The sequence below is a fragment of the Setaria viridis genome, chromosome 2 (genome assembly GCF_005286985.2).
Source record: "Setaria viridis chromosome 2, Setaria_viridis_v4.0, whole genome shotgun sequence".
NCBI lineage: Eukaryota > Viridiplantae > Streptophyta > Magnoliopsida > Poales > Poaceae > Setaria > Setaria viridis.
Genome location: NC_048264.2, coordinates 27,879,183 through 27,891,779, shown reverse-complemented (window position 1 = coordinate 27,891,779; position 12,597 = coordinate 27,879,183). Strand labels below are relative to the sequence as shown.

Below are 12,597 nucleotides of genomic sequence, written 5' to 3'. Positions count from 1 at the left end.
AGTATGGAAGACATAATGTGAGTTAAGAGAACGTACGTTTCTTTCTTGATGAAAACCGGCTCCTGGACGACTACCGGATACAGCAGGCGACGACGATCAGCAGCCTGACGTTGTTCGCGACGACGAGTGAGGCCCGAGCGACGAAGAGGTAGACGAGCCGTGGTGAAGGAGTCGACGAAGAACTTGACGAAGCGGAGGAAGCGATCGAGCAGTCGCGCAGAGCGCTTCCCAAAAACCTTATTCGCCCTCTCCCGGTGCAGGATCGCTGAAGACGACGGTTCCGGAGACCTGCTCTCCCAATCGCCGGTGCACGCCGACAATCGGGATGGAGGAGACTACGGTGGCGGCGCAGCAGCGAGAGGAGGCAAAAACCCTAGCTGGAATAGATCTGTTTCTGGTAGAGGCCGATAGGTCGCATATATAGGAGAGCCCACGATTATCACGTCGCGATCGTGATCTAAACCGGTTAGGATTCCATATATCTCGCTGACTTAATGACCAAGTAACCAAAAAATAAAACGGCAAAAGGAAGCCGCGCCCCCGCAAGGCGAGGGACCGGATTTCGGCGGACCATTCACGCAGGTGCCGCGCGCCCGCGCCCTTCGCCCCGCCCGGCCCGGCCCGGCGAGGCGTGGCGAGGCGAGCGAGCGCGCGCGTGTGGAGCTTTTCTTCCCTCCCACACACATAGCTTGGAGGAGTGGAGACAACTTCCATATTTAAGTTGGTCATCCCTCCCCTCCACTAGCAATGTGGGACTAAAGATTTGCACTCCACCTCTTGCCCACATGGGCCTTTGAGATTTAATTGAAATTCTGAAATTACTAATGGGCTAGGCCCATTATTTCAACAATCCCCCACCAGATCTCAAATGCCCATCAGAGATTTTGCCTGTTTCTCACTGTTGTTTATATACTAGTGTTTCGGCGAGGACTGTTAAGTTGAACTCTCACCTAGAGCTTCAAGCTACATTCATCCACAACTTGAACAATGGACAAAGCCTTGAATTGCAAGTTTTGTGCGGACAAGTTTCACTCAAAGTCGGGACTAGTACCTGGCTGCCTGTAGCCTACCCCGCGGGTGGGGCATATAGGTCGTACCCCCCTGGTCTCTTCATGAGCTTAATAGAGATCACCCAAGTCTCACAGACTGCGACCTTACAACAGTCGGGCTCATATAGGTATATTTTTCCAAGATGTTCTGCAGGGCAACATCTTTGCTAATTAAAGCCAACAAAATATATTAAGGCAGTAGCCAGCCTGCCATGCAGTGGTTTGAGAGTGTTGCATCATTTCTCGAGTGGGTTAGTAGGATACTCTCATGCTATCCCATGGCTTGTTCTTCCCAGATCCTACTTCACGGGATCTCCGATCACATAGGTTGGGTTACCACCATGGTGTAGCTCATATGGGTCTCATACCCATCTCCTTTGATGCATTGTCTATCACATTACGTGACAGCCCCTTAGTGAACTGATCTGCCAAGTTCTTATCAGTTGAGATGTAATCCACTGATATTACTCCGGAGTTTCTCATTTTCCTGACAGATTTCAGACGTCTCTTAACGTGTCTTGATAACTTCATATTGTCCTTAGAATTGTTCACTTTGACAATCACCGTTTGATTGTCACAATTCATAAGTATTGCCGGCATAGGTTTCTCGACAATAGGCAAGTCCATCAAGAGTTCACGTAGCCAATCAGCCTCAACTGTGGCTGTATCTAATGCTGCAAGTTCTGCTTCCATGGTAGACCTCGTTAAGATAGTCTGTTTGGATGACCTCCATGAAACAGCACCACCACCAAGAGTGAAGACGTATCCACTTGTGGCATACAGTTCATCAGCATCAGATATCCAATTTGAATCACTATAGCCTTCCAGCACCGCAGGATACCCGGAGTAGTGAATTCCGTAATCCATAGTACCAACTAAATAGCGCATGACTCGCTCAAGCGCACGCCAATGATCATCTCTCGGATTAGAGGTAAACCGGCTCAGTTTGCAAACAGCATATGAGATGTCAGGCCTAGTAGCACTGGCTAAATACATAAGTGATCCAATAATCTGAGAATATCTTAATTGGTCTCTACCAATTCTCTTGTTTTTCCGAAGTATCAAGCTCGGATCATAAGGTGTGGGAGAAGGCTTACTGTCCTTAAAGCCAAACCGGCTCAAGACCTTTTCCACATAATGAGATTGCGTGAGAGTAATCCCATTCTCTCCTTTGATCAACTTGATATTCAGAATTACATCAGCCTCTCCTAGATCTTTCATGTCGAAATTTTGGCACAGAAATAACTTGACCTCTTTGATCACGTCAAGATTTGTACCAAAGATCAGTATGTCATCGACATACAAGCACAATATAACTCCCTCACCCCCACCATGGCGGTAGTACACACATCTATCAGCCTCATTGACAGAAAAGCCTGCTGATATGAGTGTAGTATCAAATTTCTCATGCCACTGCTTAGGTGCTTGTTTCAGGCCATACAAAGATTTCAGCAACTTACACACCTTGTTCTCTTGACCCTTTATTACAAATCCATCAGGCTGATTCATATAAATTTCCTCATCCAACTCTCCATTAAGGAAAGCTGTCTTAACATCCATCTGATGGACGAGAAGACCATGTGAGGCAGCAAGGGAAAGTAATACTCGAATACTGGTCAATCTCGCAACAGGTGAGTAAGTGTCGAAGAAATCTTCGCCTTCTTTCTGGGTATAACCCTTAGCCACAAGTCGAGCCTTGTACTTATCAATAGTACCATCAGGCCTAAGCTTCTTCTTGAACACCCACTTGCAACCCACAGGTTTACAACCATACGGTCGATCAACAACCTCCCAAGTTCCATTAGAAAGAATAGAGTCCATCTCACTATGGATAGCTTCTTTGCTTCTTTCCAATCATCTGCATCTGGAGATGCAAATGCCTCTGAAATGGTCTTAGGAGTATCATCTACGAGATAGACAGTGAAATCATCACCAAAGGACTTTGCAGTTCTTTGTCTCTTGCTCCTCTTAGGAGCTTCACTGTTAACCTCCTCATGAACTGGCTCAAGTGTTCGTTCAGCATGATCAGGAAGCACAATAGGTTCAGGAGTTGTCTCAGCAATCATATCAGAAGATAGTCTAGACATACTATGCAATTGTTTCATAGGAAATATATTCTCAAAGAAAGTAACATCACGAGACTCCATCAAGGTATTAACATGAACATCAGGCACCTCTGATTTAACCACTAAAAATCTATAGGCTATGCTATGATGAGCATATCCCAAAAAGACACAATCCACAGTTTTAGGTCCCAACTTACGTTTCTTGTTGATTGGCACACTAACTTTGGCCAAGCAACCCCAAGTGCGTAAGTATGAAAGTGATGGTTTTCTTCCAATCCATTCTTCATAGGGAGTTTTCTCCTTATTCTTCATGGGTACTTTATTCAGGACATGACATGAAGTCAATACAGCCTCCCCCCACCATGCCTTAGATAATCCACTGGTGTCTAACATGGCGTTCACCAAGTCAGTCAAAGTGCGATTCTTTCTTTCGGCAACCCCGTTTGATTGGGGCGAATAGGGAGGCGTCCTCTCATGTACAATACCATGTTCTTCACAGAACAAGTCGAAATCATTAGAGAAATACTCACCACCACGATCAGACCTAATTCTCTTGATCTTTTTCTCAAGCTGATTCTCAACTTCAGCCTTATAGATTTTAAAGTAGTTAAGAGCCTCATCTTTCGTTTTCAATAAATATACATAGCAATATCTAGACGCATCATCTATCAAAGTCATGAAATATCTTTTTCCACCTTTGGTCAACACACCATTCATCTCGCATATATCAGAATGAATGAGTTCAAGTGGTGCCAAGTGTCTCTCCTCGGCTACCTTGTGAGGTTTTCGAGGTTGTTTAGATTGCACACAACTATGGCACTTAGAACCTTTGACAATGGAAAAATTCGGAATTAAACACAGGCTGAAAAGTCGAGACATAGAACCAAAATTCAGATGACATAAACGTGAATGCCAAACACTAGCATCACTCTCATTAATACCATCACAAATATAGTTCACTGACTTATTGCAATAATCTGTAAGGGAAAAGCGGAACAAGCCTCCGCACTCATAGCCTTTACCAATAAATTGTCCACTCTTGGACACGACAATTTTATTAGACTCAAGCACTACCTTAAAGCCATCCCTACACAAAAGGGAGCCACTAACTAGATTCTTCCTGATAGAAGGGACATGCTGCACGTTCTTCAGTTGCACGATTTTTCCCGAAGTAAACTTCAGATCTACCGTACCAACACCATGAACAGAAGCATGTGACCCATTCCCCATTAGGACGGAGGAATCCCGAGCGACCTGGTAAGATGAAAACAAGGAGGCATCAGCACACACATGAACATTAGCACCAATATCAAGCCACCAAGTATCGGTAGAATGAAACACTGAAAAAACAGAAGGTAAATTACCATACCCACTATTTCCATCTCCAGCGCTGGTCACCATGCTTACAGACTTCTGCTGTGGAGGTTTTCTTCCTTTGCAATTTGGGCACTTCTTTGCCCAATGGTCAGTAGAACCGCACACGAAGCATCCCTCGTTCTCCTTGTTCTTCTTCTTCTTGAAGGTAGTGGACTGCTTAGGCTTATTGTTCTTGCCCTTGCCCTTACCACCATTGCCATTGTGATGTGATTGGTGCACCATATTGGCACTGGTCTGACCCTCAACAGCTTTAGATCGTCCATCTTTAGCCCGAGCTTTCTCCTCAACATCAAGAGACGCAATCAAGTCTGAAACAGAAATTTCTGTCCTCTTGTGTTTGAGAGAAGTGGCGAAATCCCTCCAGGATGGAGGTAACTTGGCAATAATGCCCCCAGCCACAAACTTGTCGGACACGACAATCTTTAGCAGATCGAGTTCCTTCACCATGCACTGTAATTCATGAGCCTGAGCGACTACAGATTTTCCGTCAACCATCTTGTAGTCATGATACTGCTCAATGATGTACAGTTCAGTGCCAGTATCTGAGCCACCGTAGTTGGCAGTCAGATCATCCCACAACTCCTTTGCGACCGTGTGATGAAGGTACACATCCTGCAGATGTTCTGCAAGTGCACCAATCACAGCGCCCAAGAAGATTGTGTTGGCTTCCGAATATTCTTTCTCCTTTTCAGGAGCGAGAACCCCTTCCGGTTTGCCATTGGACACCCAGAACACCTTCATGGCAGTAAGCCATAGCGTGGCTTTCACCTGCCACCTCTTGAAGTGCACGCCAGCAAACGGTGCTGGCCTCAGTGCATCAAGAAATCCAGCCATAAAACTAAAGTGCCTACAATAAGGTTTTTGGATTGTTGGATATATAAGCACTTTTAGTTTTAACTTAATCCAGAAATAAATCATGAATATGATGAACAAGCAGCAGATTAAACTAGACATGTCTACGCAAGATCTAGACAAGTCTATCATTGCAAATAGAATCAGACATTCTACCATACTATCCAGTGCTATCAGACTGCAACAGATCATAATAGCTAGTATGAAAGACATAATGTGAGTTAAGAGAACGTACGTTTCTTTCTTGATGAAAACCGGCTCCTGGACGACTACCGGATACAGCAGGCGACGATGATCTTAAACTGACGCGGTTTCCTGCAGTGACAAAAGAAGCATATGATTCGCATCGCAGAAACATGCGGTGATCGTGATCAACCTACTAATAAGAAGCCTTACAAGCTGGGTTACTCAAGCAATATGGCCAAGAACAATTATGCATGCATAATTTGCGTGTTTTTTCATTATAATATGAAAACTTTAGTTGCAGTTGTAATGACACCAGAAGTAGGCCACATCAAGAAATTTAATTTAGTAACAGCACAGTCAAGACATACCACTCTCACCATTCTGACTCCCGTGTCGCTCGCTTGGGCGGCCCGGGAGGCGACGCCGTCACCCCAAAAGAGCCCCCGTCAGATCTACAGCTCGGCCGCTGTCGCTGGCGCCGGCGCTGGCGCCAGCGTCAAGCGGCACCGCACGTGTCCTCCTTCCCTCCCTTCTTCCTTTTCTTTCTCTGTTCTTCGTAGTGTCCGGTGCGTGTCACAGCTTGCTGGAGCTCAAGCTGCACGAGGATGGCCGGATCCACGTTTGGGGAGGCCGGATCCGCTTGTCTTGCATACGGATCCATCCATCCACAAAATCTTGTTTTATCAAATGCCTCTTGATGCATTAGTATCCTCCTATACAATATTGTTGCTACAGTCAAAACACAGATAACGTATTTGCTTTGTTTTGCAAATGCGAGCGTGCTTTTTCGCAGCCTCCACAAACTTCGATACCTCTGACATGAAAGTATACGAATGTCTCTGTATGCCATACATCCATGCTCTATGATCCATCTTTAACAACCTATGACAAGAATTCTATGTTATATTAACTAATTTAATGAGCTATTCTATAAACTAAATTAAATTATGGATGTAGTAATTAATAAGTAGGAAGAAATTTTAAAAAAACCATTCTATATTACCCTAAATGAAACTCAATTAAACCTTGGACGTAATAATTAACAAGAAGAAGGGAAAAAATCAAACTCAATATATATTAAGATAACCAACTTCATTAATTAAAATTATGGATGTAATAATTAATAAGGAGGAAAAATATAATTAAACTCAATTCTATATTACATTAAAATGACAAACATAGCATTGTATTGGTTATAATATGACCATAGAAGTTTATTTATAAAAATATTCCATTTCTAGTTTTTTTCTCTCCCTTCCCTCCTCTCTCTACTAGTTCTAGATCTAGATGACAAGCTAATGAAATTAGAAATGATGGATAGAAGTTGAAAAAGAAGGTTGGAATGGCACAAACTCACCTTATATAGCTACCTCCTCTAAAGAAATCAGGAGCAAAACCTTCCTCCTTAGATTTGGTGTTTTGGGAGCTTTTCCCGAGCAGTTAAACCTTGGATGTAATAATTAATAATAAGAAGGAAAAAAATCAAACTCAATTATATATTAATTCAATCAACTTCACTAATTAAAACTATGGATGTAATAATTAAGAAGTAGGAAAAATATAATAAAAACCAATTCTATATTATCCTAAATGAGAATCAATTGAACCATGGATGTAATAATTAATAAGAAGAAGGGAAAAAAATCAAACTCAATTATATATTAAGATAATCAACTTCATTAATTAAAAATATGGATGTAATAATTAATAAGTAGGAAAAATATAATCAAATTCAATTCACATTAAAATGCCAAACATAGCATTATAACGGTTATAATATGATCATAGAATTTTATTTACAAAAATAATCCATTTCTATTTATTTTCTCTCTCTTTCCTTCTCTCCCTCCTAGTTCTAGATCTTGATGACAAGCTAATGAAGCTAGAAATGATGGATAAAAGTTGAAAAAAGAAGGTTGGAATGGCACAAACTCACCTTATATAGTCACCTCCTCCAAAGAAATCAAGAACAAAACCTTCCCCCTTAGATTTGGTGTTTTTGGAGCTTTTCCCAAGCTCCTCTCGGGCAAGCTCCAAATGGAAGGTTGCCTGGGGAAGAAGATGCACACGATCATAAATGTGTGAGCTCTGTGCTGGCGGACGACATAAGCCAACCGCTAGCACAGATGGGGTGCATCTGTGCTGGTGGGGACTCAGGTTGCCCGCCAGCACAGTAGCCTCTATGCTGGTGGGCGACATAAGCCCACAGCCAGCACAGATGGTGTGTGCTCCCCCGCCGGTCAAGAAAACTTTATGCTGGTGGGTGCCAATCACGCTCGCCAGCACGCTAATTTAGTTGTGGCAGCACAAATCAAATCTGGACTAGTGCTTGTTGCTCGCGAGGAGAAGGCTCTCCTGTCCCGGGGCAGAGGACGCACCGTGCGGGAGGTGAAGGGGTCACGCAGGGAGGCGTTGCGCGTGGTGGGATCCACGGTGAGCACCCAGCCTTGTGGCATGATCCAGTGGAGGTTGCTGCTGTTGAGGTAGCCAGAGCCGGAATCGGAAGAAGCTACCGCTTGGGTATGCTGCATAGGAATCTGTCGGTGCTGTCGTCGTCATCGTTGGTTGTATGCTCCGCCATAGCCGGATCCAAACAGTAGAACTGGAGCTAAGCTAGGGTCTAGCAGAGGCAAGTCTTGGGTTTCAGAGGCGTCCATGGAGGTAGGCTGTGACTGTACGAGACAGGATTTGAATCTTATATGCAAAACAGGGGCAAAAATATACCCATGGTTACTACCTTATTAGGGTCATATAGGGTGGTAGGCAGAGTTCGTATCCCAATCCAACGTCAGCCGTCCAAGAGTACAAAGCATCACGCTATTTTATACTTCCTCCGTTTCAAATTTAAGTCATTTTAGCCTTTTTAGTTTACTAGCAAAATACCCATCCGTTGCTACGATAAAGATCAATTGTATTTTTTAATATCATGAATTTTTTTATTTCTAGCACTAAATTTTTATTGCACTTATCAGATTGGATGTCAACACATTTGCTAGAAAATCAAAATAATTTTGAATTAATTATTTCATTCACCTTTGTTATTTAAGGAAGAGAGTTGCTAGAGAGAAACAATAGATACGTAACAGTGTTGTACCATACAAAGCGACCACATTTCACATATAGTTCGGCTTAACAAACATCGTTATCGTCTCAACATAGCGTACATGCGTTAGTAGATGTGGATCCATTTCTAATTAAGTGCAAGTAGCATAGCATACAATCAGCTCGCACCGATGTCAATTGCGATAACGTTGGTTTTTTTATGGTGACGCACGCTTTTTCATCGGGCCCTGCACTACACCCCCATTGTCTCCTCGCTCTGTTGCTGCTTCCTCACCGACCACCAGCGTTGCATCCCCACCACCGCTAACCTGCTCTCCCGCTGCTACGTTGTCGATTGTTTGCTGTGCAATTTCGTTACCGGATAGATTCGTGGTCATCTGCTGCATTTGGCCTTCGCCGCCAAGCTAGGAAGAGTTGTGTGGTGGTGATGTAGCTGTAAACGATTGACATCAAGATGCTGATGTGAAATTTCGTTGTTGGTGGTTAATGGTATTCTTTTGTCCTCTATTTTTTTCTTGGCTGTATTACTTGGTCTGCGGCCAGCGACGCACATGGATGCCGTGGCGGCGTGAGCGGCCAGTGGATGGCGAGGGGTCGCTGGCAGCCGGACGGCGAGGCCAGCGGGGCACGGGTGGACGGCGCTCATTTTGAGAAATTTCTGTTTTAGAATTAGACAACACATGCTAAGTGCTAGTAGGAAGAAACTATCCAGTGAACTGATTTTCTTTTGAATGGCCAAATCAACAATACTGCAAGTCAATTCACAAGAAGTGGATAAAATGCAGTTGTCTCACTTTATTCTTGTTCTCATATCTAGTACAATGTTGGCATCACGAACAAATTAAATGGTATGGTAAAATAATGTATTGAGATAAAAAAAATTCTGTTGTGATTAGGATCATGGATTTTTTATGTACCTTTCAGTTGTCATTAGTGGATAACTTTCTAGATTTTGTATCAACAATGACTGCATCACAACAATAATTGGAAAAAAATTATCCATTGAAACAACTATTATGTCAAGCTGGGATTACAAAGTTTTTTTATATGAAAAGCCAGACCAACCTACCATTATTTTCTTCTTCCTAATGATGTCACCACGTTTCTCTAACAACATGTTTGTGTTCGTAGTGTCGACTTCAAATGTCCCTGCAACATAAATAAAATTTCAGCTTACCGGATGGACAGAGGATAGCTGCACCCCACAAAGAAATTTTAGCTCGATGTAACTTTTGTTATGCAAGAACTGACGGAGACGTACCTAGACTGCAATTGTTGATGCCAATAGGTTGAACACCATCTATCTTCAGTACGTGATCCAACTCCCTCACATCATGAACCTAAAATACAATTTATGTTTAGTAATTCCTCAAAAGAAAAGGTTAACTCCTTTAGTACGGCCAAAGGAGTGGTAAATTACAACTTGTACGAGATGGTGAATTACACTTATGTATGTAAGCTAACATTTCAATAATAAAAATGCGTGTGTTCGAAAATTCAATAATCAAGCTAGACTGTTTTGCAACAGTAGCATGGTAGACTTTACTATGACAGGAAAGAACCAGTAGATGAAATATAAGTACACACACACACACAAGCTTGTGTCTACTAACCTCAACAAGAGCTGTCATGCCAAGACTCCTGCAAACACGAAGCATGTACTTGATGTCAAGGTCCGGCAGCACGGCAGCAATCAGGAGAATCGCATCGGCACCTTTCGAACGCGCATAATAGATTTGCCAGATGTCAATGATAAAATCCTTACAGAGTAGAGGGAACTGCATTGGCACAACAACCATATCCACAAAGGCACATTAAGTCAAAATCAAGAGAGATAGAAGAAAATATTTCAATTCTTGAGACAATGCAAGCATGTTTGCATCGACTTACATTCACACCAGAATTGTGTATGGTCTTCATATTCTTAAAACTCCCCTAGAGGAACGTGCATGTGTTGGAGGTATGCCCTAGAGGCAATCATAGAGATGATGATATTCCATTTGTATCCATGATTTTTGTATGTTGTGTTCATTGAATATCCATTGAAGGCTACTTGAATTGATTTGCAATTATGTGAATTGTATGTGAAACTCTTTACTTGTATGGTTATTCTAAAGTTGTCCCTAGTCGGAGTTCATGTGAGGACACACATGAATATTAGACTAGCACATGTATTAGTTGATGACTATGTTTCACAAGTCATGGACATGGAGATGTTGAACTAATAATGTGGACACATGTGGAGACATGTGTTAGGACTGACCCAACACGAGAAGTAGTTCTCTCTTTAAACAACATATACGCTTTGTCCTTAGACCTGAGATTGTCGCATGTATTCTAGATGTGGATCGACCTACTTAGGGGCTATCAAACGCTACGCCGTAACAGGGTAGTTATAAAGGTAGCTTTCGGGTTTGTCAAGAAGCATGCTATGAGACATGGTCAATCAAGATGGGATTTGCCCCTCTCTGATTGAGAGTGATATCTCTGGGCCCCTCGAGTGATCGGATCCGAAAATGCATGGCCATGCTACGTACGGTTAAGAGTTAACCTACAAAGGGATTCCGAATCACAGGATCGAGAAAGAGCGGTCGGCTTGAAGCTAGACCAAATATCGTGAGGCAAAGGGAATAGCATGTATATTATGTTGTGATGGTTCGTCTGATATGATCTTCGTGTGCGTATAGGAGTTGGCACGTCTTGCTAGAGGCCGCTACCGACTATTGGGCCGAGTAGGAGTACTCGGGCCATGTCTATACGTATTCGAACCCATAGGGTCACACACTTAAGGGGCTGGAAGCCCAATTCGGATCAGATCCGAGTTGGATTAGGTTTAGAAGTACTAATGGGCCTCGGACCCAGAGGCCCGTCAGGAACCTCTATAAATAGAGGGGTGGGGGCGCCCTAGGGTTGACACCTTTTTGGCGAAACACACCTGCCGCGCCTCCCACGCCCTCGCCTGTTGCAACTCGCGGATCTAGCAGTCCGGCTTGCGACGCTTCCTCCCTGCACGTGTGGATACCTTGGAGGTGTTGCGCCTGCAGCACTTGGACGAGCCGCCGACGAGCCACCGACGAGCCACGACGAGCCGACGACGAGCCGCGGCACCGGAGGCGATCTTGCTGCACGTGGACGAGCTGCTGGACGTGATCGACTACGTACGACTACGTTGATCGACTACGTACGACTACGTGATCGTCTTCACTGCATCGACGCATATCTACATCTTCCGCACCAGTAGTGCGTCAAGTGGTAATCCCGTGATCCTTATACGGCAGTTCTTCCTGGTTTTACGCGGTAGAAATTTTGATTTGCGCTAGTGTAGCCTACCTCGTATACCAACAGTATGCACAAGATCAGAAAATGTTAGAGAGCTGTAACAAAGAAATTTCATCAGTTGAAGAACAAGAAGCAAATGCCTGACCAGGAAGTGCTTCTCGTCAGTCAGGATGCTCAAGCAGGCCGCGCCGTTCTTCTCGTAGGCTTGCGTGGTCTCGACCTGTCAAGAATTTTAAAGAATCGCATTGGTCACTCACACAGAGAGTCAATCTTCGACTCAGAGATGGCAAGCAAGTTGCAGGATGCAATGTTCCGCCCAGCAGCTATATCCAATTCCAAGAAAGAAGTCTCAACCTCTTAGTACAACTAACCGGGTTGAAGTGGTTCCTGAGTCCCTGGTGGGCGACGCCTTCTTGACCTCGACGACGAGCGCGGGGAGCCCTCCGTTGCGGCGGCCGAGGCAATGTCCCTGGGAAGCGGCGCACGCTGCGCGGACTCGGCCACCCTGTGGAGCGGCGCCCGGGCCTTCCGCTGCGAGACCTCGACCTCCTTATCCCAGACGACCTGCTCGAGGACGTCCCACGGGACGGCCATGTCGTCCGGGGACCTCACCCCTATTGCCCGCAGGTCGAGTCCCAGCCGCACCGCTCGGGATATCACCCCTGCCGGCCTGGGGAGCTCGCGTTCGCCGGCCCCGAGCACCGACCGCAGCGCCAGGGGACTCC

At 44.4% G+C, this 12,597-nt stretch overlaps 1 long non-coding RNA gene and 1 pseudogene across 1 annotated transcript; both read right to left on the bottom strand.

Moving 5' to 3' along the window:
* Positions 1–8,400: 8,400 nt before the first annotated feature.
* LOC117845753 (uncharacterized) lies at positions 8,401–10,933 on the bottom strand. Its single transcript, XR_011897497.1, has 3 exons — positions 10,207–10,933; positions 9,855–9,933; positions 8,401–9,742 (listed from the first exon to the last, which is right to left on the bottom strand). It is a non-coding gene; the product is annotated as an uncharacterized lncRNA (long non-coding RNA).
* Positions 10,934–11,595: 662 nt separating this feature from the next.
* Positions 11,596–12,594, bottom strand: LOC140220141 (uncharacterized; annotated as a pseudogene).
* Positions 12,595–12,597: the final 3 nt, after the last annotated feature.